The sequence below is a fragment of the Amphiura filiformis genome, chromosome 1 (assembly GCF_039555335.1).
Source record: "Amphiura filiformis chromosome 1, Afil_fr2py, whole genome shotgun sequence".
Taxonomy (NCBI): Eukaryota; Metazoa; Echinodermata; class Ophiuroidea; order Amphilepidida; family Amphiuridae; genus Amphiura; species Amphiura filiformis.
In genome coordinates this window covers 54,672,767-54,698,995 of record NC_092628.1, presented here as the reverse complement: position 1 = coordinate 54,698,995, position 26,229 = coordinate 54,672,767, and the positions used below count along the sequence as shown (strand labels likewise).

Genomic DNA, 26,229 nt, shown 5'->3' with positions numbered 1-26,229 from the left:
GATCCGGTTTTTTTTTTCATTTTCATTTCTTTTTGATGAAAGAATTAAGGTTTTCCACTGCACGGAGGCCACTATGTGATACTAATTTTAATGCTATTTGTAAATGAATGCGGATTCCCGGTTGTTGTTTTTCCACAGTGTGACAACTGTCCACCCATCCAGACAACATCATCACATAATAAAACGTCTGTATTTTTACGATGAGTAAATATTAAACTGAACTTTGCCTTGGAACATTGTGTAAGACGGTGTAAGATTTTGTGGGCGCCCTCAACATTATTATCCTCTTTGTATCCGTAAATGACATGGCATAGACTGTGTGAATTCTATGAAGACTAGGGGCCTACTTATACATGTGGTCATATCCATGGACACAAGTAACGATAATTGACAACACGATACGCGACTGTATTTAGGGAGGCTAACCACTAATAATTAATAATGCCGGGTAGGGCCTACTCCTGGGCGACTCGTGTGGGCAAGGACGCTTAGGACGGTGACCAAATGAGTCTCAAATTTCACCGGGGAGGGGCATTCAAGTATGATAATGTCCCCGGGGATAATGTAGGCCTATACGCATGTGTGGCCAACTTTTTTAAACACCCCCCTAAAACGAGTTTTACCCTACCAGCAAATTTAGGATCAATAGGCCTAAGCTAACTTAATACACTAAAGGAAGTTTTGGATGAGAAAACGGACATTTTGATGAGAAACAGCCAAAATGGTGAGAATTTAAATTTTCTCATTCTTTTGGATGAGAAACTTCCTGGTGTGTGTGTCAATCATTATTGTCTTATTAAAATCCGGGACTTTGGTTGACCTGTGCTAGACTCCAGCACATGTTAATGACACAAAGACAGTTGTGGTAACACCATAGATGAACTCCTGGATGGGGCAGCTTTAATTAGCATGAGGCCGCATTGATATGTAAATAGCGTATTGTTATTTAAATTTGCGCCCAGACGTATTGAGGGCGACAGTCATGTTATCCAGACGGAGAATGGCTGCATATGCCGGGCATGTCAATTTGCTGAGTGAAGGCTGATAATTACCTTTCTGTATAGGTAATAAGCTAGTATATTTCGTGTACCAGTTGGTTATAACAAAAAAATTAGTATCATATTAAATATATTAAATGTATAAACTTTGAAATTTACATGAATTTGAAGAGCAGAGCTTCGAAATGTAGCTAAGTCAGGTGATGTGAAATTCTGCTGCGTGACCCCCCTCTGCGTGGTAGAATTATATTCATAAAATATTGAATTTAACAGATATCGTGGGTAGCCAACCACGATTTATCAGCATTTAAAATATATGTTAATTAACAAAGATAAATAATAAAGACTACAAATGGCAATTAACTAGTAAACAAGCCTGAAATCTTAAAATGTTGCCACGTGATTTCCCGAACACATGATATGTTAACATGTGACCACTATTCAGATTTACCGTAAATATTTGGAGTATGCTTGCACATCATGCACATACACTGTGCATTTCTTTACTTCCGTATAAAATCAATAATTCATGCTGGGAGCCAAGTAACATTGTCTGCTCAGAGCAGATTGGTATTTTATTTTACTTGAGAGCATAATAGAAATACATAAAAACGAATAAGGCGCCATGATGGAAGGTCAGGTCGGGTATCAAAGGTTATTCATAACTTAAATACTACTTGTATTTCCCACCTTGCCTCTGTCACATGTTTCCTTCATATTATTGACAGCAAGTCCTAATTTTGACTTTGCTATTGCAAAATGTCATTTCATATCAAATTAGTAGACTTTCTTTGAAAAAACATATCACTGGTGCCTGATGGGAATACCCGTCCGCCATTTCATTAAACTGGATCGTTTTCGCCTGTTTTGCGCCCAGATGTATTGGGGCGCGCTATACTCTCATTGAACAGGCAAAGTTCGCAAAACTAACAACGTTGTTATTTGCCAAACTCAATTAACATGATCCAAGGGGTCGAACATGAATTATTCATAACGAGCTATAACGGATCGATAACTGGCCTCACTTTCTAGCTAGTAAAAACCAGCTGAATTTTTCATAGATTTTGCGTTGCTAATAGAACAACCGTGAATTTAGTGTCAGCCCCTTGGTAACACCATGGTCGCAGACCTGCAAAAAAGCTCAAAAACAGATAGTAATGAAACCAGTTTTTATTTTCCTTGCTCTAGCGAGTTCACAGAGAAGGTGTTTCTAGTACAATGCAGCGTCGGACTCTAGCTGAGAACGTAGCCTGAGTCCAAACGGACTCCAAGAAGGGCTCTCCATACACAAATGAACAAACACAAAGGAAAGTAGTCTCCTCCGTGACCAGCTTGATTTCGATGGAGCGAAACCAAATTGGCTGCAGAGGAGACGGGTAATTTTGCCATGCAAATGAGGTGAGTGCCCTCTCAAGAATAACTACTCTCTGCTTCTACTATGAAGCCGAGCATTCTAATCACAAAGATAGATTAATAGTAAAATTATCATGATATTGAAAAGATCATTTTATTTTCGACTAAAAATCGTAAAAAGATGTGCTTTGTTACATATAAATTGAAACTCTATTACGGTAAAATAAACAATAACAATGGACGTGTACGTGTATGATCCGTTTTACCTTTTTTTTTATCAATAAAACACCATAGAATGTTTATACCGGCAAAATAAGCCTACATAATCGCCAGGATAATCAGGCTATCTTTGCGCAGAGGCGATATCGTAGCCAATGAGGTTTATCCGAGGCGCGATTATTGCTAGTTGAAAACTTATCCCAATACCCCGCTCAAAGGACGTGAAATACCGTCCTCAGTAGCAATTTGTTTAGGCTTCTACTATGAAGCCGAGCATTCTAATCACAAAGATAGATTAATAGTAAAATTATCATGATATGAAAAAGATAATTTTATTTTCGACTAAAAATCGTAAAAAGATGTGCTTTGCTACATATAAATGGAAACGCTATTACGGTAAAATAAACAATAACAATGTACGTGTATGATCCGTTTTACCATTTTTTTTTATCAATAAAACACCATAGAATGTTTATACCGGCAAAATAAGCCTACATAATCGCCATGATAATCAGGCTATCTTTGCGCAGAGGCGATATCGTAGCCAATGAGGTTTATCCGAGGCGCGATTATTGCTAGTTGAAAACTTATCCCAATACCCCGCTCAAAGGACGTGAAATACCGTCCTCAGTAGCAATTTGTTTAGGCTTCTACTATGAAGCCGAGCATTCTAATCACAAAGATAGATTAATAGTAAAATTATCATGATATGAAAAAGATAATTTTATTTTTGACTAAAAATCGTAAAAAGATGTGCTTTGCTACATATATTAAATGGAAACTCTATTGCGGTAAAATAAACAATAACAATGGACGTGTACGTGTATGATCCGTTTTACCATTTTTTTATCAATAAAACACCATAGAATGTTTATACCGGCAAAATAAGCCTACATAATCGTCAGGATAATCAGGCTATCTTTGCGCAGAGGCGATATCGTAGCCAATGAGGTTTATCCGAGGCGCGATTATTGCTAGTTGAAAACTTATCCCAATACCACGGGGGTGACACTAAATTCACGGTTATTCTATCAAGCACGCAAACCTATGACAAATCCCGCTGGTTTGCTTGGTAGAAAATGAGTCCAGTTATCGATCGGTTATGAATATATTATGTTCGACCCCTTGATCATGTTAATTACGGTTGACAAAAAAAACCGCCATTCAGTTTTGCGAACTTTGTCTGTTCAATGCGAGTACCAAGCTTGAAAGTGCGTCCTCTATGAGAGCTGAGACCACTGACCTCCCTGACCTCGTTTGTTTTGTTTCCTCGTGTGATGATAAATATCATTCAATCTATAGTTATCGGACGTACACGTTCTTTATTACCGCCCTAAGCAGTTTGTTTTTAAAAACAAGTAAATAATCATTACTCGCCATTCTATTTGATCTTGTGCATTTCCCAAATCACGTAATAAATTGAAACGCCCTCAACTGAGCTGAGGCCACTGATTATATAATCACCCGAGTGTTTTAATTTTGATTTATACACTACCGCGTGTGAGCCGGTTAGTAATATTAATGAAGTGACACACTGATGCACGGCGTTTATAGCACTTGTAGGCTACATTGCACTGATATGTCACTTGCTGAATTACGTGTATAGGCCTACTAGAAGAATTTAGGTCTATCAAAAGAATGATTGAATGATTTTGGAGTTTATCAAGGGCTGCATGTAATAATTCTGAGCCGGGGGAGGAGAGAGGGGATTTTTGCACATTTATGGTAGGCCTACGCCTATTAAATAAAACGCTCCGAAAAGGCTTAGGATAACAGTACGCGTCCGGAAACGCTTAAATATGCAAATTGTCTTTTGAACAAAACCAAATTCTTCGCCTGTTTAATAGGCCTATGGTCAATAATCGGTCAAGTTTGTTCAAAATAATATATTTCTTTACGGTAAGCCTATAGGAGGCCTATCCACCAATCTCATGAATCTATTTAATTTAAGGTTTGCGGGATCCCAATAATTTGGATGTACAAGGAGGGATGGGGGTGTCACAATTTTATTTGCAATTTGCATAATGCACGCGCGCGACTTGTGTCGTGGGGCGCGTCTAATGTCAGTTTAGGCAGGTGTAGGGAAAATGAGCCCCCGGGGGTAAAATTTCCGAACGGCCCGCCAAAATCGCTCCCCCTCTCAGCCTGCCAAAAATCGCTTGCACCCCCTCTCGGTCCGCCAAAAATTCTTAGCGACCCCCTTGCACATGCCAAATTTTTGGGATCCATTTGCAAACATTATACCGGTATCATGCGGTATGGCTTGTTGTGTTGCGAGCGCAGCGAGCAGGAAACTTTGATATTAAAGCGTTTCCGTATACTGTTTTCCGAAGCCTTTTTAGAGCGTTTTATTTAAAACGCACCCCAAGGATGTGTGCCAAAATCGCTCCCCCCTCTCGGTGGCCAAAAATTGCTTGCCCCCCCCCCCCCTGCGCCTCGCCAAAAAATTCTTGCCCCCCCCCAATTTTACCCTATAATTATTGCACAGCCCCTAATGATTTCAAAAGAGAAATAGGCCTACAACAATTTTATGAAAACAAAACAAAAACATTAAGAGAAGGGAATTGAGTGGTTGATTGATTTACTGACCACATATTATTTCACACAATATTATTTTGTAAGATGGATGATCACTGAATCTGTCATTATGGTAAAATAGACAGTGGTGACGGACTGACGGTAGATTTCTTGGCATTGGTGGGTGAATTAATTTTTCTGAAATAAATGCTAGCAATAAATTGCCCTTTTGAAGTTAAAGTGAGACAGGTGTCAAGAGAAATCAAAAAATCATCATTATATCAATGTGTTTTTCATTATTAGACACATTAACATAATGCACTTTTGATAATACATTAAACAAAATTTTAAAAGTTATGCATATCGGATAAAAAGATTTAAAAACAACGTTTTTTTAAATTTTCAAACGCGTTTTTACACATTTCATTTTTTACCATATTTCGACCTGAGATAAAATGTAGCTCCAAAAGTATACCCACCATAATAGGCCTTAAACTTTGCATATATTGTCTTTAGACTATTTTCTACTGCATGCACCTACAATCAAATTGATCTATCTGGGACATTTATAAACTATTTGGTCAAATTTACAAAATTGAAATAATTTAAATAATATTGTTCATGATATAATTAATTGGGTTGTTTTGTCATCAGAATGAGATTAATTTTAAGTGAGCGAGTGATGAAGTGAGTATAAATGTTAGTGATTAAATAATAAATAAAATAATAAATAAATAAATAAATAAATAAATAAATAAATAAATAAATAAATAAATAAATAAATAAATAAATAAATAAATAAATAAATAATAAATAAATAATAAATTATAGTATAGACAAGTTATTGTAATATATTTTTTCCAATAGAGGCGTAACATTCTGTTTCAAAATATTTATTTAAATTTATTTGATTATTTTCTAACTTAAATATTTTCTTTAGAGCAAAGACAAATATTTTCCCTTTTCTCTAGTAGAGCTTTCTCCAATTTGAGCCCTAAATAAAACTATGCTTCTTTTATTATTGATTTAATTTCACGATTTATTCCATTGAGCAATATCAAGGATTAAAATCACACGTCTCACATTAGGTAGTTACTTGGCTTAGCGGTCGTACGCTGTGCCTTTCAACCGAGAGGTACCGAGATCGATTCCCGCCTCTGCCTACTATTTTGTTCAAGACTGGAAAGAATGAAGCTTATTTGACTTTAGACCACTTAATTATTCATGACTTACCCTACGCGGTGGTGTAAAGTGCTACCGGTAAACATGAATATGAATTTATAACACAATGGCTAATTTAAATAAGAATGCGGCCTCATGCTAATTAGGGAGTGCCTCTTCCTATCAATTATTCCATGCCCAATACCACGGAATAGGCCTGGAAGCGGCGCTAGAAATTAGCATGAAGCCGCATTCATATGTAAATAGCATATTGTTATTTAAATTTGCGCCCAGACGTATTGAGGGCGACAGTCATGTTATCCAGACAGAGAATGTCTTGATGCGCCAGGCATGTCAAATTGCTGAGTGAATGTGTATAAATCCCCTTTCTGTATAGGTAATAAGCTATTGTCTGTCCAAATAACTTAGACACCCGGTTTTTAGGATATATTTCGAAAAGTTTTCACTTTGGCAAAAAGTCATGAAAGAAAAGTTGCTAAACACGGTCAGACCTAACAGAAATTATTAGTAAAAAAAAGAAAAAATATTCTTCCTTGTCTACTTTTATTCAATTTTGACCGATTTACAGCAAGATATCTGGGTCCAGCCGAATATTCCTAATGACTTGAAACTTTTGATGGGATAATCTATTTACAGTAAGGGGTGTTTGAACATTGTAGTCATGCATATTGATCAGTGATGACACCCTTTTTCTTTGATCCTTTTACTAATTCACAATAATGGCGGTCTACTCAAATGCATTCAACAAAAGCATGTTTGCAATCACCGCGAGAGGTCGTCTCACACGCATAACAAATACACTACGATCAAATAGGTTGATGACAATATTTGATTGAATGGACTGTGGATTTCGGTGAAGGACACCGGTTCAAATCCTTTGTTTGGAGCCAATCAATAATTTCATGCACAACCTCTATAACTCAAAAGATGTCATAGTTGGTGCATTATAACAAATGATAGGGCAAGTTAATGTGCGTCTGGAGTGTATTGTGAATTATACTCCTCACCAATAACATCAGAACATTCATAGGGCATACAATTTGTATTTTCTTGGAATTGGGCCAAGCCAAAAGCATGCACAGAACAAGATTCAAATACCGCGCCGAATTGTTGTAATTGGTTGAGGGACAACTGGGATCACTGCGTTAATACACTAAGAATAAATATACCAATAAGAAACACTGTCTGCATTTTATGAACTGAATTATATTTTTCATTTTTATAAAATGTTTTTGGTGTGGAGTATAATTAATTTACTATTCATCCATTCACTATCCAAAATCACAATACCTACAAATCTGTATAATGAGACCTTCCAAAATAATGGTACCCAACTTCTACCGGATTATTTTTATAGTGTTGAGAAAAACCTTCCAATTTCAATAGAATTTCTGGTAAACTCTCACTCATTGCTTTGGAAACACAAACATCCCGTTAGGTCTCAGCGAATGTTAACACTTCATGACTTTCCTTGAAAGTGGATATTTTTTCAAATAAGTAACAAAAACTGGGTGTCTAAGTTAATTGGACAGACAATAGTATATTTCGTGTTCCAGTTTGTTATAACAAAAAAATAAGTATTATATTAAATATATTAAGTGTATAAACTTTAAAATTGACGTGAATTTGAAATGCAGAGCTCCAAATCTAGCTAAATCGTGTAGTGTGAAATTATGCTGTGTGACCCCTCCTGCGTGGTAGAATTATATTCATAAAACATTTAATTTAACATATAATATGGGCAGCCAACCACGATTTATCAGCATTTAAAAGATATATTAATTAATATTAATTAACAAAGATAAATAATCAATAGTACAAATGACAATTTAACTAGTAAACAAGTCTGAAATCTTAAAATGTTGCCACGTGATTTCCCGAACACGTGATATGTCTACATGTGACCATTATTCAGATTTACCGAAGTATTTTGAGTATGGTGCACGGCTTGCAGGCAACTGTGTATTTCTTTACCTCCGTATAAAATCAATATTTCATGCTGGGAGCCAAGTAACATTCTGTCTGCTTAGTGCAGTTTGGTATTTTATTTTACTTGAGAGCATATAGAAATACATAAACACGAATAAGGCGCCATGATGGAAAGCTATGGAAGGTCAGGTCGGGTATCAAAGGTTATTTTAACTTCAAATACTACTTGTGTTTCACACCTTGCCTCTGTCACGTATTTCCTTCATATTATTGACCGCAAGTTCTAATTTTGACTTTGCTATTGCAAAATGTCATTTCATATCAAATTAGTAGACTTTCTTTGAAAAAAACATATCACTGGTGCCCGATGGGAATATCCGTCCGCCATTTCATTAAACTGGATCGTTTTCGCCTGGTTTGTGCCCAGATGTATTGGGGCGCGCTATACTCTCATTGAACAGGCAAAGTTCGCAAAACTAACAACGTTGTTATTTGCCAATATCAATTAACATGATCCAAGGGGTCGAACATGAATTATTCATAACGGATCGATAACTGGCCTCACTTTCTAGATAGTAAACCAGCGGAATTTTTCATAGGTTTTGCGTTGCTAATAGAACAACCGTGAATTTAGTGTCACCCCCTTGCCAATACCCCGCTCAAAGGACGTGAAATACCGTCCTCAGTAGCAATTTGTTTAGGCTTCTACTATGAAGCCGAGCATTCTAATCACAAAGATAGATTAATAGTAAAATTATCATGATATGAAAAAGATAATTTTATTTTTGACTAAAAATCGTAAAAAGATGTGCTTTGCTACATATATTAAATGGAAACTCTATTACGGTAAAATAAACAATAACAATGGACGTGTACGTGTATGATCCGTTTTACCATTTTTTTTTATCAATAAAACACCATAGAATGTTTATACCGGCAAAATAAGCCTACATAATCGCCAGGATAATCAGGCTATCTTTGCGCAGAGGCGATATCGTAGCCAATGAGGTTTATCCGAGGCGCGATTATTGCTAGTTGAAAACTTATCCCAATACCCCGCTCAAAGGACGTGAAATACCGTCCTCAGTAGCAATTTGTTTAGGCTTCTACTATGAAGCCGAGCATTCTAATCACAAAGATAGATTAATAGTAAAATTATCTTTTTTTTTTGTTTTTCCATTTTATTCACCTGTACTTGGGCCTGGTGGAAGGGAAAAAAGAACATACAGACATGGTCCACCAGACCCCATCTTAATTACGGTAACCAAGATAAATGCAAAGATACAATCAGATTATGACAATGAGATTTAAATAATACTGCCCCACCATGACAACAGGACCCAACCAATACCTCTGTTAAAAAATAATAAAAAAGAGCAAATGCTACGCTACCAAGAGTGATGGAAAAGGCAAGCAGAAAAAGAAGTGGTAGCCCAGCAAAAGCATGAAAACACAAAGGCAACTGTTGGGTCCCCCTGCCATGGGTGGGCAGAATCAGCACCATACAACATGCATAATAAGATCAAACAAATGTTGGTTACGAGTGCATTAATAAACTAGACCAGGGATTTTCTAGACAAAAACACAAATCCCACCCAAACACCCCTCAACAATCAACGCACCCACCCATCCCCCAAACACACAAACATGCAGGACAAGTGACAAAACAAAACACTGAAAACTTTCCCATCTCACAGTGCAAATAACATGGTCCACCATGGCAAGAAAAAAAAAAATGAAAAAAGGGGTAAAAATATATATATAAACACACCACGATAAAAGAAAATTGCATCCCATTAAAAACCAAGATCAAAGGAAAATTTCTTAAAATGGTTACCCAGTTTTCCCTTGCTTTCTGCAATTTTATATTCTGTGCCAAATTTAACTTTCACCATGTTCTTGTAAGCTTGAAAACTAGGTTTGACATCTTGAAATTTGCATCTATGAATATAATATTTCAAACATAAAACAAGAAAGTTGATGGCATTTTTGTGCTCAGATTCCCCAACATCCAAACCAAACATTTTCTGAAAATTTGAGAATCCAAAACACTCACCGGTTTTACCTTCAATCAAGGCACTCAAGCTATCCCACAAACAAGTAATTTTTTCACATTCACAAAACAAATGTACCAGGGTCTCATCATTTTTTTACAAAAACAACAAAATGGAGAATCAGTTCTACCAATCTTATGAAGAAATTTATTGGTACAAACAGCTCTATGAAAAACTTTAAAGTAAAATGCTCTCATCTGAGTTTCAATACTGCACGTAAAGTTGTTATCATGAATTTTATTCCATTCAATATCGTCTTCAAGATTCAAGGCATCAATCCAAAATAGTTCGGTGTTTACAGGACTGTACTTTGCTTTCAAAATATTGTAAGAATACTTGGTAATTTTGCCATTTTCAAACAAAGTAGCAACTATGTTATCAAAAATATTCACCTGAACCGTTTTGGGACTGTAGAACCAATCAATTAAAATACCATTCATAAGAGAGTTGTATTTCCTTCTGTCCTTAATAGAGATATCAAATTCCATAACAAGATCTTCAAATGTTTTCACTAAGTTATGACCTCTATTAAGGTCAAATAGTAAAATTATCATGATATTAAAAAGATCATTTTATTTTCGACTAAAAATCGTAAAAAGATGTGCTTTGTTACATATAAATGGAAACTCTATTACGGTAAAATAAACAATAACAATGGACGTGTATGATCCGTTTTACCATTTTTTATCAATAAAACACCATAGAATGTTTATACCGGCAAAATAAGCCTACATAATCGCCAGGATAATCAGGCTATCTTTGCGCAGAGGCGATATCGTAGCCAATGAGCCAACACCCCCTAAGCCAGTATCCTCTTATCACTTGTGATGGACCTCAAGGAGGAGACCGCCGACGCTTACCTGTATCCGCACAAGTCGGTCGCCCCCTCACAAGATTGCTACCAGGGGCGGTCTCCTCCTTGGATTATTCCCACTTGGTCCAATCCCATTTGGTCCAATCCCACTTCGTCCAATCCCATTGGGTCCAATCCCACTTGGTCCATTCCCACTTGGTCCAGTTCCCACTTGGTCCAATCCCATTTGGTCCAATCCCACTTCGGCCAATCCCACTAGGGCCATGTCCCACTTGGTCCATGTCCCACTAGGGCCATGTCCCACTTGGTCCATGTCCCACTAGGGCCATGTCCCACTTAGTCCATGTCCCACTAGGTCCATGTCCCACTAGGTCCATGTCCCACTAGGGCCATGTCCCACTAGGGCCATGTCCCACTAGGGCCATGTCCCACTAGGTCCATGTCCCACTAGGTCCATGTCCCACTAGGGCCATGTCCCACTAGGTCCATGTCCCACTTAGGCCATGTCCCACTAGGGCCATGTCCCACTTAGGCCATATCCCATCTGGACCCGTACATAGGTCTAGATGTACATAAAAAGATGAAAAGGTTTAGAAGAACAGAAAGGAAACTAGTGGCAAATGGTGGTCATAGACCACAAACCTTTATCTGTCCCTGCAAAATGTTCCAAAAATGTTCCCCTGGTCATGAGGTTTGTTGTCACTGAGTTTGAGCCCCACACGAGTTACAGATGTCCAGATAATAAAATTCTAAGATTTAACCCCAGATGACCTTTGACCTGACCCCTGCATGATGTTCCTTATTGTTCCCCTGGTCTTGAGGTTTGTTGTCACCAAGTTTGAGTTCCGTACCTCTTATAGATGTCCAAAAATTAAAGTGTAAGATATGACCCCAAATAACCTTTGACCTGCCCCCTGCACAGTGTTTAAAAATGTTCCCCTGATCATTAAGTTTGTTGTCATGGAGTTTGAGCCCCGTACCCCTTACAGATGTCCAGAAAATGCATTTTGAAAATTTGACCTCTGCATGACCTTTGATCTGACCCCTGCAAAATGTTCCCCTGGTCATGAGATCATAATCATACGAAAGTGGCATTTTATCATAGGCCTATGTAATTTGCATAGCTCGCATTATATTATCTGGACCATTTAAGGTTTAAGGAGTGTCTTCTATCATGCACGATAAGGTGACGAAAAAAGATACCCTGTTCTACGGTCGGTCGGCCTTCTTTTTTTTCTTTCTTTCTTTTTTTTTTTTAATGACCCAAAAATCACCAAAATTTGTAAATAATTTGCAATTTGAGAAAATACAAATAAAAACTTATGTTCCTGAAATTTCTGAAATTTGGGTCGGCATTCATTTTTCCCAATTTGTTCAAACTCATTAAATCATTAGTCATAATGGACATACATCCAAAATCTCCACATGTTATGACTATTTCTTAAACCTTATACCCTCAAAACAATCTATATATGTGAACGATGCTTCTGACATTATAAACAAACTAGAGGCTAACAAACCAGTCCCACCCTAATATCTCACTAGAAATAATAGTTGTCACAGCTATATACTGAAACATTATTAATCTGAAGCGATAGGTATAGCATGCAAAGCCTATGAAAACTCCAGGTTAATAACATTTTTTAACAAACCACCAACTGAACAATTTAGAAATCTTTTAAGTCTCGTTCTTGAATACAACACCTTTTTCAAAAAAATGGCATGGTCATGGGACCCACTCTCAGTGCAACTTTATCCAATTTTACATTATATACCAACTTAAACATTCTCAATTACTGGATATACCTAGATGACTGTGATCCTATACCAAAGAACAGAAGAACTTAAGACAGACATTAACTATCTTTCCGTTCACAAACACTTGTTAGGGGACCTAAAATTATTTTCAGGGCCCCCTTTTGGCCATGAAAAATGTACGTCAACCCCATAGAAAATATAGTGTAAACTCATGTTCTGCGAGAAAATATTTTGGTGATTTTTTAATGAGTCTCGACAGACGGATTAAAATATTTAGGACCCACTTTTTGCATCAGCCCCTCCCCCTCCCCGTTACAACTATAGGCCCTACTATGAAAACTAAAACAAGTACTGAAAATGACCAAACACAAATATTATCACCATAGTGGCACATGGCCCTAGTGGGATATGGACCAAGTGGGACATGGCCCTAGTGGGACATGGCCCAAGTGGGACATAGCCCTAGTGGGACATGGCCCTAGTGGGACATGGCCCTAGTGGGACATGGCCCAAGTGGGACATGGCCCTAATGGGACATGGACCTGGTGGGACATGGACCTAGTGGGACATGGCCTAAGTGGGATATGGCCCTAGTGGGACATGGACCTAGTGGGACATGGCCTAAGTGGGACATGGCCTAAGTGGGACATGGCCCTAGTGGGAATGACCTAAGTGGGACATGGCTAAGTGGGACATGGACTAAGTGGGACATGGCCCAAGTGGGACATGGACTAAGTGAGATTGGACTAACTGGGTCTGGACAAAGTGGGATTTGGACCAAATGGGATTGGACTAAGTGGGATTGGACCAAATGGGATTGGACCAAGTGGGAATAGCCCTCCTGACTCACCTTTCAGCCGGTGGGGGTGACTAGCTGACAACCAGTTTTGCCAGCTACGAACGAGTCAGGGTGGCTAGGAGAGGATTGACTCGCCCGCCTAGCTTACATTAGAGCGAAACTGTTTCATGATGAAAAGCCAAATTAGCACCAGGGTTAAAGCCCCTGCTTCTACTAACCCGCCATCTCTCCCCGTGGGCCTGCACCCAGCACGGCAGAATGACGCATCAACTCCAAACCCAATTGGAAGATTTGATGGTTTTCCTATTAATCTGGGACCAACACTAAGTCGACCCCCAAATGGAAGGGCTGATGCTGATAAACCACAGAGAAAGGAGGCACTATTAACTGTGAAAAAGCAAATTGGAATTGGGACATGGAATGTCCGAACACTTCACCAGCAGGGTAATTTAGAAATTCTTATTCATCAGCTGAAAAGCTTCAGATGGGAAATAGTAGGCATTGCAGAGACACACTGGATAGATGCAGGGGAATTTACACTTGAGGGACACAAAATCCTATGCTCTGGAAATGATACAATACATAGAGGAGGTGTAGCATTGATTTTGAATAAATCTGCCCAAAATGCTCTTCTTGGATATAATCCAATCTCCCAGAGATTGATAACAGCAAGATTCCAGACCCAGTCAGGTGCCATAACAGTAATGCAAGTTTATGCACCAAATACTGCTGATAAAGAAGAACTTGTAGACAAATTCTACGACCAGTTACAGACAGCTATGGACAACACCCTAAAAAAGACATTCTGATAGTTATGGGGATCTAAATGCAAAAGTAGGCACAGACTACACACAATGGAAACAGGTAATTGGACAGCATGGATTTGGAGAAGCAAATGTCAGAGGAGAGAAACTACTCAACTTCTGTGCAGCAAACGATCTTGTTATCACCAATACCATGTTCAAACAGACCAAGAGTAGTCGTCAATGGACGTGGGAATCACCGGATCAGAAAACACACAATAAAATTGACTACATAATGATCAACAGCAAATGGAAAACCTCCATCGACAACTCAAGAAGTTTTCCCAGTGCAGATGTTGGGTCTGACCACCAACTGGTTATAGCAAACCTACGGCTCAGATTCAAGACAAAAGCAAGACCAAATTATCCCAAACGATACGATGTTCAAAAGCTCAAAGACACTATTACTCAAAACTCCTATGAAGTTGAAATTGGAGGAAAATTCTCCCCATTACTGGATGATGCTGACACAGATGTAGAAACTCTATGGGAAGGCATAAAAAAAGCCTTCAACGAGACATCTAAGAAGGTTCTTGGCAACAGAAAGGCCCAGCATCAAGACCCATGGATTAGGGAGGAGGTTCTCCAATTAAGCGACGAGCGAAAGCAGGTTAAGATAGAAAAATGACAGATTCCACCAAGAGAGCTCGGTATAATTTCCTCAACAGAGAAATTAAAAGGAAGACTAAAGGATGCAAAGATAAGTGGATCAAAGATCTATGTAAAAAGGTGGATAACGCACATCAAGCGGCAAAATCCAAGGAGGTTTATGCAACTATTAAGAAGATCACAAGGAAATCGAGTATCAAAATGCAAACAGTGAGGAGCAAAGATGGACAAGTCCTGACTGATTTATCTGACGTGAAAGATAGATGGAAAGAAAATTACGAGGAGCTGTATAATAATAAAAACTATGTCAATGTGGATGCAATTCAAATACCCCAGATGCCTAAACTGGAAAATGAACCAGACATCCTAAGAGATGAAGTGACTAGTGCTGTTAAGAAGTTAACAGATGGAAAGGCACCGAGTTATGATAGTATAACAGCGGAAGAACTGAAAGCATCTGGAGAAACTGGCATAGATATTCTCTATAGACTCTGTAATCAAATTTGGAAGGAGGAAGTCTTCCCAGCTGACTGGGGTAGAGCAATTATTAATCCCATCTTTAAGAAGAAAGACAAACTTGACTGTGGCAACTACAGGGGCATAAGTCTACTGAGCCATGCAGGAAAGGTATTTGCTCTAATTCTCCAACGTAGAATCATAAAGAGGACAGAAGAAATTCTGTCAGAGTCCCAGGCAGGCTTCAGACCGGGAAGATCAACAACAGATCAACTGTTCACCCTCAGACAGATAGCAGAGAAACACCTTGAGAAGAAGATAAGCCTATTCTGTTGTTACATCGACTTTGAAAAGGCATTCGATACAGTGTGGCAGGAAGGTCTCTGGAAAGCGATGCAGTTCTTTGGATACTCAAACAAGCACATACAACTTCTTCAAGCACTGTATAATCAGTCTACAAGTGCAGTCAGAGTGAACGGCGAACTGACAGAGTGGTTTAGAACAACGGTGGGAGTACGTCAGGGCTGTGTACTGTCCCCACAGCTCTTCAACATCCTCCTGGAAAGTGTAATGCTATACGCAACTAATGACACTACAATTGGCGTCAACATACAAGGTCACCTGATAAATAATCTTCGCTTTGCAGATGATATTGTGCTGATAGCCGAAAATGAAAGAGATCTGCAAACACTGACCAACAAAGTGAACCTAAACAGCTCAAATTTCGGCTTGAAGATTAACATCGCCAAGACAGAGGTACAAGTTATCAGCAAGCAACCACAGGACCTAAACATCAACATCAATGGGGTGAAACTTCTTCAGGTAGACAAGTTCATATACCTTGGAGGTGCCATTACTCAGAGGGGAACATGCTCAGAAGATATCAGGCACAGAATTGGAAAGGCGCTTGGGGCGATTCAAAGTCTCAACAAAATCTGGCATGCTAAAGACATCACTTGCTCAACAAAAATCGAACTCTACAAAGTACTTGTCCTGTCCATCCTTATGTATGGCTCAGAAACATGGACACTGACAAAGATAGACGAAAATAGGCTGCTGACTTTTGAGATGATCTGCCTCAGGAAAATCATGGGTGTCACCAGACTAGACAAAATCAGGAACACCGTCATCAGAGAAAGCCTAGGTCTGAAGGAGACGATAATTGACAGAGCGACCACAAAAAGACTGAAATACTTTGGCCATGTCAATCGGATGCAACCATCAAGATACCCAAACATTCTCCTGACCTCCAATATCTATGGTGACAGACCACGTGGAAGACCAGCCAAGAAATGGACAGATTGTGTAAAGGCAGACTGTGCTACTAGAAACCTGAGCTCCCTGGCTGAAGCTACCAGTCTATCACGTGATCGGAGGATCTGGCAAGCCATCCTGAAACAGAAGCCATCACACATTCCCAAAATGGTGTGGACGGCTTAGGTCAAGGTAGGTCAAGGAGGTTTATCCGAGGCGCGATTATTGCTAGTTGAAAACTTATCCCAATACCCCGCTCAAAGGACGTGAAATACCGTCCTCAGTAGCAATTTGTTTAGGCTTCTACTATGAAGCCGAGCATTCTAATCACAAAGATAGATTAATAGTAAAATTATCATGATATGAAAAAGATAATTTTATTTTCGACTAAAATCGTAAAAAGATGTGCTTTGCTACATATAAATGGAAACTCTATTGCGGTAAAATAAACAATAACAATGGACGTGTACGTGTATGATCCGTTTTACCATTTTTTTTATCAATAAAACACCATAGAATGTTTATACCGGCAAAATAAGCCTACATAATCGTCAGGATAATCAGGCTATCTTTGCGCAGAGGCGATATCGTAGCCAATGAGGTTTATCCGAGGCGCGATTATTGCTAGTTGAAAACTTATCCCAATACCCCGCTCAAAGGACGTGAAATACCGTCCTCAGTAGCAATTTGTTTAGGCTTCTACTATGAAGCCGAGCATTCTAATCACAAAGATAGATTAATAGTAAAATTATCATGATATGAAAAAGATAATTTTATTTTCGACTAAAATCGTAAAAAGATGTGCTTTGCTACATATAAATGGAAACTCTATTGCGGTAAAATAAACAATAACAATGGACGTGTACGTGTATGATCCGTTTTACCATTTGTATCAATAAAACACCATAGAATGTTTATACCGGCAAAATAAGCCTACATAATCGTCAGGATAATCAGGCTATCTTTGCGCAGAGGCGATATCGTAGCCAATGAGGTTTATCCGAGGCGCGATTATTGCTAGTTGAAAACTTATCCCAATACCCCGCTCAAAGGACGTGAAATACCGTCCTCAGTAGCAATTTGTTTAGGCTTCTACTATGAAGCCGAGCATTCTAATCACAAAGATAGATTAATAGTAAAATTATCATGATATGAAAAAGATAATTTTATTTTCGACTAAAAATCGTAAAAAGATGTGCTTTGCTACATATAAATGGAAACTCTATTGCGGTAAAATAAACAATAACAATGGACGTGTACGTGTATGATCCGTTTTACCATTTTTTTTATCAATAAAACACCATAGAATGTTTATACCGGCAAAATAAGCCTACATAATCGTCAGGATAATCAGGCTATCTTTGCGCAGAGGCGATATCGTAGCCAATGAGGTTTATCCGAGGCGCGATTATTGCTAGTTGAAAACTTATCCCAATACCCCGCTCAAAGGACGTGAAATACCGTCCTCAGTAGCAATTTGTTTAGGCTTCTACTATGAAGCCGAGCATTCTAATCACAAAGATAGATTAATAGTAAAATTATCATGATATGAAAAAGATAATTTTATTTTCGACTAAAAATCGTAAAAAGATGTGCTTTGCTACATATAAATGGAAACGCTATTACGGTAAAATAAACAATAACAATGGACGTGTACGTGTATGATCCGTTTTACCATTTTTTTTATCAATAAAACACCATAGAATGTTTATACCGGCAAAATAAGCCTACATAATCGCCAGGATAATCAGGCTATCTTTGCGCAGAGGCGATATCGTAGTCAATGAGGTTTATCCGAGGCGCGATTATTGCTAGTTGAAAACTTATCCCAATACCCCGCTCAAAGGACGTGAAATACCGTCCTCAGTAGCAATTTGTTTAGGCTTCTACTATGAAGCCGAGCATTCTAATCACAAAGATAGATTAATAGTAAAATTATCATGATATGAAAAAGATAATTTTATTTTCGACTAAAAATCGTAAAAAGATGTGCTTTGCTACATATAAATGGAAACGCTATTACGGTAAAATAAACAATAACAATGGACGTGTACGTGTATGATCCGTTTTACCATTTTTTTTATCAATAAAACACCATAGAATGTTTATACCGGCAAAATAAGCCTACATAATCGCCAGGATAATCAGGCTATCTTTGCGCAGAGGCGATATCGTAGTCAATGAGGTTTATCCGAGGCGCGATTATTGCTAGTTGAAAACTTATCCCAATACCCCGCTCAAAGGACGTGAAATACCGTCCTCAGTAGCAATTTGTTTAGGCTTCTACTATGAAGCCGAGCATTCTAATCACAAAGATAGATTAATAGTAAAATTATCATGATATGAAAAAGATAATTTTATTTTTGACTAAAAATCGTAAAAAGATGTGCTTTGCTACATATATTAAATTGAAACTCTATTACGGTAAAATAAACAATAACAATGGACGTGTACGTGTATGATCCGTTTTACCATTTTTTTTATCAATAAAACACCATAGAATGTTTATACCGGCAAAATAAGCCTACATAATCGCCAGGATAATCAGGCTATCTTTGCGCAGAGGCGATATCGTAGCCAATGAGGTTTATCCGAGGCGCGGTTATTGCTAGTTGAAAACTTATCCCAATACCCCGCTCAAAGGACGTGAAATACCGTCCTCAGTAGCAATTTGTTTAGGCTTCTACCAGAGAGTTGATATTCTTGAGAGGGCACTCTATTCACGTGGTTTCTTTTCCAACGCTAAAAGATCACGAATTTTGGTGGTTTGCAAATGAAAAGTGTCCGCACTATCGATTGATTACGTAACTGTTATGAATAATGTATTAGGTTTTCAATGCAATCGCCTCGACCCATCAATGATATTATCTGTATTTATCAAAGTACTTGGAATAGCAATCTGGTGAGTTCACTGAACTACGCCCTAATACTGATGGAGTTTTAATGGCGTTTAATGGCGCTAATCCTCTCCATACACAGATGAACAAATACAATAGGAGAAGGTCAACACATATGACCTCCTATATGACATGTTATATGAGATGTACAACAACCTGAATATCATAAAGATCAGTGTTCGTTTGTGCATATGAACTGCATATTTACAATACTAAATATTAGTCGTTATATATTATGCCAAATATTGGTATTATGACAACACGGTATATGCATTGTATATAAAACAACTAATAGATCCTGCTATCATGGCGTCAGGTCATTGGTTCATCATATCCCGTATGTATCTTAAAATTCATTCATATTTGAGACAAATTTCTGTGCCCATTTTATAGGCGTACAGGTGGATCCGGTTTTTTTGGTCATTTTCATTTCTTTTTAATGAAAGAATTAAGGTTTTCCACTGCACGGAGGCCACTATGTGATACTAATTTAATGCTATATTTATAAATTGAATACGTGTTCCCGATTGGCTCTATAGCGATTTCACAGAAAAGGTATTTCTAGTACAATGCAGCGTCGGACTCTAGCTGAGAGCGTAGTAGCCTAAGTCATGGACTCCAAGAAAGGCTCTCCATACACAAATGAACAAACACAAAGGAAGGTAGTCTCCTCCGTGACCAGCTTGATTTCGATGGAGCGAAAACAAATTGGCTGCAGAGGAGACGGGTAATTTTGCCATGCAAATGAGGTGAGTGTCATCCCCCTGCTTCTACTATGAAGCCGAGCATTCTAATCACAAAGATAGATTAATAGTAAAATTATCATGATATTAAAAAGATCATTTTATTTTCGACTAAAAATCGTAAAAAGATGTGCTTTGTTACATATAAATGGAAACTCTATTACGGTAAAATAAACAATAACAATGGACGTGTACGTGTATGATCCGTTTTACCATTTTTTTTTATCAATAAAACACCATAGAATGTTTATACCGGCAAAATAAGCCTACATAATCGCCAGGATAATCAGGCTATCTTTGCGCAGAGGCGATATCGTACACGTCTATTTTGTCCCGTAATAAACTTTTTAGGCTGCGTCTTAAATGCAGCGCCTCAAGCGGTGACCTGTTTTTAATTTAAAATCGTAGCGGCTCTGTCATTGGTTATTATCAAACAAAGCTATCACCTCAATTCTATACAAACCACGATTAGGGGCACACTTAGAAACTTGCTTGACAAAACTTCGAAATTCTTTTGATATGGTAATCTACAGAAGATCTTATCTGATAACACATAGGCCTACATGATTCTACTATACTATGTTAAATTTTATAAGACGGATTCAATTATTATTTCTTCTTCACGAAAGAAAAAGAAAATTATCTGAATTAAAATTCTGATGGGGTTCAAACCCACAACCTCCGGTTTCACAGTCGAGCGCTTACACTACTGCGCTAGCAGTTCTGTCAGAAATGATTTTGTTCATTAGCTCTTATTGATTACGAAATTAAGCGCATACACTTGAAATGCTATTACCGCACTTGTCTCTTTATAGCCTACTGAATCTCCAATCAATAATGAACCTTGCCTCTGACTATGCGGTTCCTATGCTTATCAGTAAAAAAATTTCGGAAGTGGCAAATGCATTATACTCACGGGGGGAAGGGCACTTAACACAAATGACCATACGGGTATGCTCCCCGGAAAGACCCCCCTTTTTGGATTTCGCAGCTCCGAAAGACCCCTATATTTGACCAAAATAGAACTCCGAAAGATCCTTGATTTTGATAAATTTAGCTCTAAAAGACCCCAAAATTGTTCATTCCTCATATTTCTGGGATTTTCAAGCAAAAAGCCAAGAAAGACCCTTGATTTTGACTGTTCGCAGCTCCAAAAGTCCCCATATTTTACTTGTTCGCAGCTCCAAAAGACCCCCTTTTACTGGTACGCCCGCATCTCCCAAAGAACCACCACCTAAAAATTCCGGGGGAACATACCCACCAAATATTGTTGATGTGCCTAGGCTACTGCTGACATTTTAATTAACTTTGAATTATAACAATATAGGCCTACTATTGACTTGGTGATAGTAATACTAGTAAATTCAGTACTTATAATGTAGCAACAACAAAATAATAGTCAATCTTTCTAATATTAATAATACAGATGATATTAATATATAAAGAGTTTTGTTGCAAAAGCCCTTTATACATCTACTTTTTGACTTTTTGAGAAAAACAGCTTTTTCAAAAATTGTTCAATTATTACTAGTTCGATTTGATTCATTTTGGTTTTGAATAAAGTGTTGATAAATAGAAACTAAAAGAATAAGTTTGGTACAATTTTTAAGCCTTCCTATTTATTTTATTATTTCGTTTATATCGTGCCTTTTGTGGATGTAAGGGCTTTTGCAACAAAATAAATTTACCCCTTTTCTAGAAACCATCTTTGCAATCAAATTCGAACCCATATCTTGCACTACTTTATGTAACTTGACTAATGTTTTCAAGAGAAAAATTGAAATATCTCATTTACTTTTATTAAATTCGGCAAAATGACATTTTTTTAGTATTTCCGAAGCTACAACTTTTGTTAATCAAAACGATTTTTTTCAAACATAGTGACCCAAAGACAGTTTCTTTTTGGTTTTAATAGGTAAAGATTATCATGGCTAGGCCTATACATGCCAAAAATATTCCCCTTTATAGGCCTACCATTTGAATTTAGGCCTATCCTGACATGTTTCTACATCACATTCGCAATATCAAAAGGGTGCAAATACCTATACCTGTGCCAATATTGGCTCCCCCCCCCCTTGTCCCGCCAAAAAAGCTTCCCCCTATAATTCAACACCCTGGGATAAGTATTGCATCACATCACCCCTCACCTGCACCTCATCCTGGTACATGGTGCGGCACTCTTTTGGTGACAGATCGAATGGAACAATAGGGTGTCTTCCCGGGGGTGTCTTCGGGTGACAGAGCATGTGCTCGTAAAAAATATAGGGTCTGTGGGTGACAGCGACGCTGGAAAGGGGGGTCTTAACAGCCCTACATACTAGTGCGCGTCACCTCCAAAGTGGGAGTGTCCCCCCGAATCAGTCTGACTAAACTTCTTTGATTGATGCAACGACCGGCCGTGACCCAAGTTATGTAATCACTTCGATGTCGAATAAGCAAAATACAACACTGTATTGCATGTATTGTATAATTGTATAAACCTATATAAGGGACGCACCATTAGATATCAAGGTGGGGGGGGCTTGGTAGTTTTTTGGAAAAGAAATTGTCACGCCATCTGATAAAAAAAATTGCTTCACCTCATGAGCCCCCCTCTGATCACGAAAGCTGACTACGCTCCTGATATGAACTCATTTTAACATAAAAAGAACGTTTTTCGTGCTACGCGAAATTTAGGTGCTACAAAAGGTAAACTGTTTGCTTCATCGAGGCGCTAAAAATTGCTTCACCGAGGTAGGCCTACTAAAAATTGTCACGACTCAGCCCCCCCACCTTGATATCAAATGGTGCGTCCCTATATTGTACCATACCTGCCATGTATGCATGCATGCAGGGACCGTCTTTAAAATAAATTATATCAAGTTGGCAAGTTACTATTTTTGGTGAATATTTTGTATGGAACCATGATCTTTCTGACATAAACATTCAGAGAACACCTCAAGGAAATATGAAATGTCCCATGATATATATCTTTACTTTAAAGTCGAAGCTGCAAGATAGCCTGAATAAAATTTAAATTTGCCGGCCAAAAATGTGATATTTTTGAACTTTTTCTTGACCACTTTCATGGAAACAAAAACTTACAAGAAACCTCGGTAAAACTGACGATTTACAAGGAATTTCAAGTCTCAAAAGAAAACAGAATAACAATGGACGTGTACGTGTATGATCCGTTTTACCATTTTTTTTATCAATAAAACACCATAGAATGTTTATACCGGCAAAATAAGCCTACATAATCGCCAGGATAATCCGGCTATCTTTGCGCAGAGGCGATATCGTAGCCAATGAGGTTTATCCGAGGCGCGATTATTGCTAGTTGAAAACTTATCCCAATACCCCGCTCAAAGGACGTGAAATACCGTCCTCAGTAGCAATTTGTTTAGGCTTCTATTATGAAGCCGAGCATTCTAATCACAAAGATAGATTAATAGTAAAATTATCATGATATTAAAAAGATAATTTTATTTTCGACTAAAAATCGTTAAAAAAAGATGTGCTTTGCTACTTATAAATGGAAACGCCTTGCATCTAAGTTTTGTGGAATTGTGGATAGATACTTTAGACTTCATCATTACTAACTTGTTGGTATATAAAAAGGACATTATTATATTTGGAACTGTGACATCAGATTAATGTAAGAATGTTCAGTTCTGGAGAAAATCACGAAAAAGCATGATTTTTTTTGTTTGGGACAACATCACCAGACATGGATTGTTATTGTGGCATTATACTTTTCTCGTTAATTTGCAAAAAATAGATGTGATGATCTCTATAAGAACGCATTTAAAAAAGCATTATTTTAAATAACATAATTTAATGATATTCGCCAAAGTTTAAATTTGATGAAAGTTTCAGTTTAATTAAACCCTAATACTGCCAAATCTAACCAAATCTAACACGGAAAAAGTCGTACGTACAGAATCGGTGATCGTCTACTTGGCAAAGAAATTGGTAGTTTTATCCACATTTCCGGTTGGCATGACTGCAGAAACTTGAATTTTTAGAAATAGAATTCATCTTGAAAGTTTTCATCCATGCTGTAACACCCGCTTCCCAAAGTACGCATAACCTACATAAAGTGCAAGAATCGACCTAGAAAACTAAACTTTCCAACTTTTATCAAATTTCGATGATTCTTCTACATTTCCTGTACTTTTCTAAGCGCTTTGTCAGCATGGACACCCATATGGAGTGCTATAAGAAAAGGTTAAAAGTGCGCGAAACATATGTCCCCTAAATAACCTCTATTACGAAAATCGATACAGAATGCTTGACAAAAGAAATTCTATCAAATACTGTGTCCAAAATATCCTGGTGCATATCCTGTCATTTATTTCTGTGATTTCCATTCGAGCTCAAGTCCAACCCCTCCATTCCCGAGTGATTGAACACCTTTCTTTGGATTGACACTTACAGCCATATAAAACCTCACTAACAAATTGCCAATACTACAGTGCAATTGTATTGCTTCTATTTTGTCCTTTTTGGCAAATGAAGAATAACTCTATAAATGGATTCGTTTGAGGGGTGTTTTATTCCAATGGCTGCCGGATGTTTGGCAGCAAGCCAGCAAGATACAGTAGTACTTAGAAACAGTCAGTTTGTATACAAGTTACGATAAAGTAGGCCTATCATCATCCTTGCATTCTTGCCAAATTGCATATGTTGCAGTCGATTGCATGATCAGACAAAACCACGTGGATATTTGAATCAGTATAGCATCTATAGGACCTAATGTGCCCAAACAGAACATTCGTTCAAGAGTGCAAGAGAAGTCATGAAAGAGATAAAAAAATATTTTAAAAAATGCGAAGACACAGGGAACAATTGACGATGGAGGAACAATGAGAGCGATTGCAAACATATATATAGACACACAGACAGACAGACAGACAGACAGACAGACAGATACGCCAAAAGACGAACAAGACAGAGACAAAATATATGTCAGGAGACGTATAGAGACACAAAAAATACCGAAATTTGTTAACGGGCTCTTCGTAATTTTGCCAAAAGGAAACAAACTAGGTTTAATGCAGTTGGGCAGCCACTGCCGATATTGCTACTCCATACCGATCGCTTTGCTCAGTGAAATGTTGAAGTTATAATTGACAGGTTTTAGGACAATTTCAACTAATTGTTAATACATCTCTTGTATCACACTCTGAGGCAGGTGTATTTGAATACGTCCACTGTTAACATGTAACGGAATGCCTGACGAAGGACCCTACGGGTTTATAGTCTCAATACACCCGCACGTACCAGTGAAAAACGAAACGGTTTCATCGTTCTCCTTATGTGAACAAGTACTATACTGCTTCAAAACTTGTGTATAATTTGGCTTATATTATATACTTTCTAACGCAGTAGTAATTACTTTTATTTAGCAAAGCTTTTATTGCAGTTTGGATATAAAGTTTTAATTTCGAGGGTCGAGGTTGCGGCTGCACTGTTGTTTTGCAGTAATATGCAAATAATTCTCAACTTTTGGGTTGCTGGGAAAAACATGTTTGAAGTACTAAAATGTACGTATTCCCGCAAAAATGGCAAATTTGTCTTCAATTGTTTTCAGATTACTGGTGTATATTATCTGATGGAACTTTCGTCTTTTTTCTTTCGCCTTACATGTCAACTTTTACTAAAAATGGCAAATGTGTCTTCAATTGTTTTCAGATTACTGGTGCATTATAGGCATTATCTGAATGTGGAACTTTCATCTTTTTTCTGTCGCTTTACATGTCACCACTCACTTAAATTGGTTTTGAGAACAGTAGGCTCAACTATAGGTGAATCTATTAAGTATTAAAAGCTTTGATCTGTATTAATAAGATTACAATATTA

General features: G+C 37.8%; 10 non-coding genes and 2 pseudogenes across 10 annotated transcripts; all 12 read left to right on the top strand.

The window, feature by feature from the left end:
• The first annotated feature begins 2,696 nt into the window (after positions 1–2,696).
• On the top strand, positions 2,697–2,839 carry LOC140170098 (U4 spliceosomal RNA). Its single transcript, XR_011861490.1, has one exon. It is a non-coding gene; the product is annotated as a U4 spliceosomal RNA (small nuclear RNA).
• Positions 2,840–3,088: 249 nt separating this feature from the next.
• LOC140170094 (U4 spliceosomal RNA) lies at positions 3,089–3,231 on the top strand. Its single transcript, XR_011861488.1, has one exon. It is a non-coding gene; the product is annotated as a U4 spliceosomal RNA (small nuclear RNA).
• Positions 3,232–3,487: 256 nt separating this feature from the next.
• On the top strand, positions 3,488–3,608 carry LOC140169746 (U4 spliceosomal RNA; annotated as a pseudogene).
• A 5,564-nt stretch (positions 3,609–9,172) lies between these two features.
• LOC140170089 (U4 spliceosomal RNA) lies at positions 9,173–9,315 on the top strand. Its single transcript, XR_011861486.1, has one exon. It is a non-coding gene; the product is annotated as a U4 spliceosomal RNA (small nuclear RNA).
• A 7,609-nt stretch (positions 9,316–16,924) lies between these two features.
• Positions 16,925–17,059, top strand: LOC140169760 (U4 spliceosomal RNA; annotated as a pseudogene).
• Positions 17,060–17,312: 253 nt separating this feature from the next.
• Positions 17,313–17,455, top strand: LOC140170077 (U4 spliceosomal RNA). The gene has a single exon (XR_011861478.1). It is a non-coding gene; the product is annotated as a U4 spliceosomal RNA (small nuclear RNA).
• Positions 17,456–17,705: 250 nt separating this feature from the next.
• Positions 17,706–17,848, top strand: LOC140170069 (U4 spliceosomal RNA). Its single transcript, XR_011861474.1, has one exon. It is a non-coding gene; the product is annotated as a U4 spliceosomal RNA (small nuclear RNA).
• A 254-nt stretch (positions 17,849–18,102) lies between these two features.
• Positions 18,103–18,245, top strand: LOC140170062 (U4 spliceosomal RNA). The gene has a single exon (XR_011861472.1). It is a non-coding gene; the product is annotated as a U4 spliceosomal RNA (small nuclear RNA).
• Positions 18,246–18,499: 254 nt separating this feature from the next.
• On the top strand, positions 18,500–18,642 carry LOC140169712 (U4 spliceosomal RNA). The gene has a single exon (XR_011861384.1). It is a non-coding gene; the product is annotated as a U4 spliceosomal RNA (small nuclear RNA).
• Positions 18,643–18,896: 254 nt separating this feature from the next.
• On the top strand, positions 18,897–19,039 carry LOC140169705 (U4 spliceosomal RNA). The gene has a single exon (XR_011861383.1). It is a non-coding gene; the product is annotated as a U4 spliceosomal RNA (small nuclear RNA).
• Positions 19,040–19,296: 257 nt separating this feature from the next.
• LOC140169734 (U4 spliceosomal RNA) lies at positions 19,297–19,437 on the top strand. The gene has a single exon (XR_011861391.1). It is a non-coding gene; the product is annotated as a U4 spliceosomal RNA (small nuclear RNA).
• Positions 19,438–23,643: 4,206 nt separating this feature from the next.
• Positions 23,644–23,786, top strand: LOC140170051 (U4 spliceosomal RNA). Its single transcript, XR_011861470.1, has one exon. It is a non-coding gene; the product is annotated as a U4 spliceosomal RNA (small nuclear RNA).
• Positions 23,787–26,229: the final 2,443 nt, after the last annotated feature.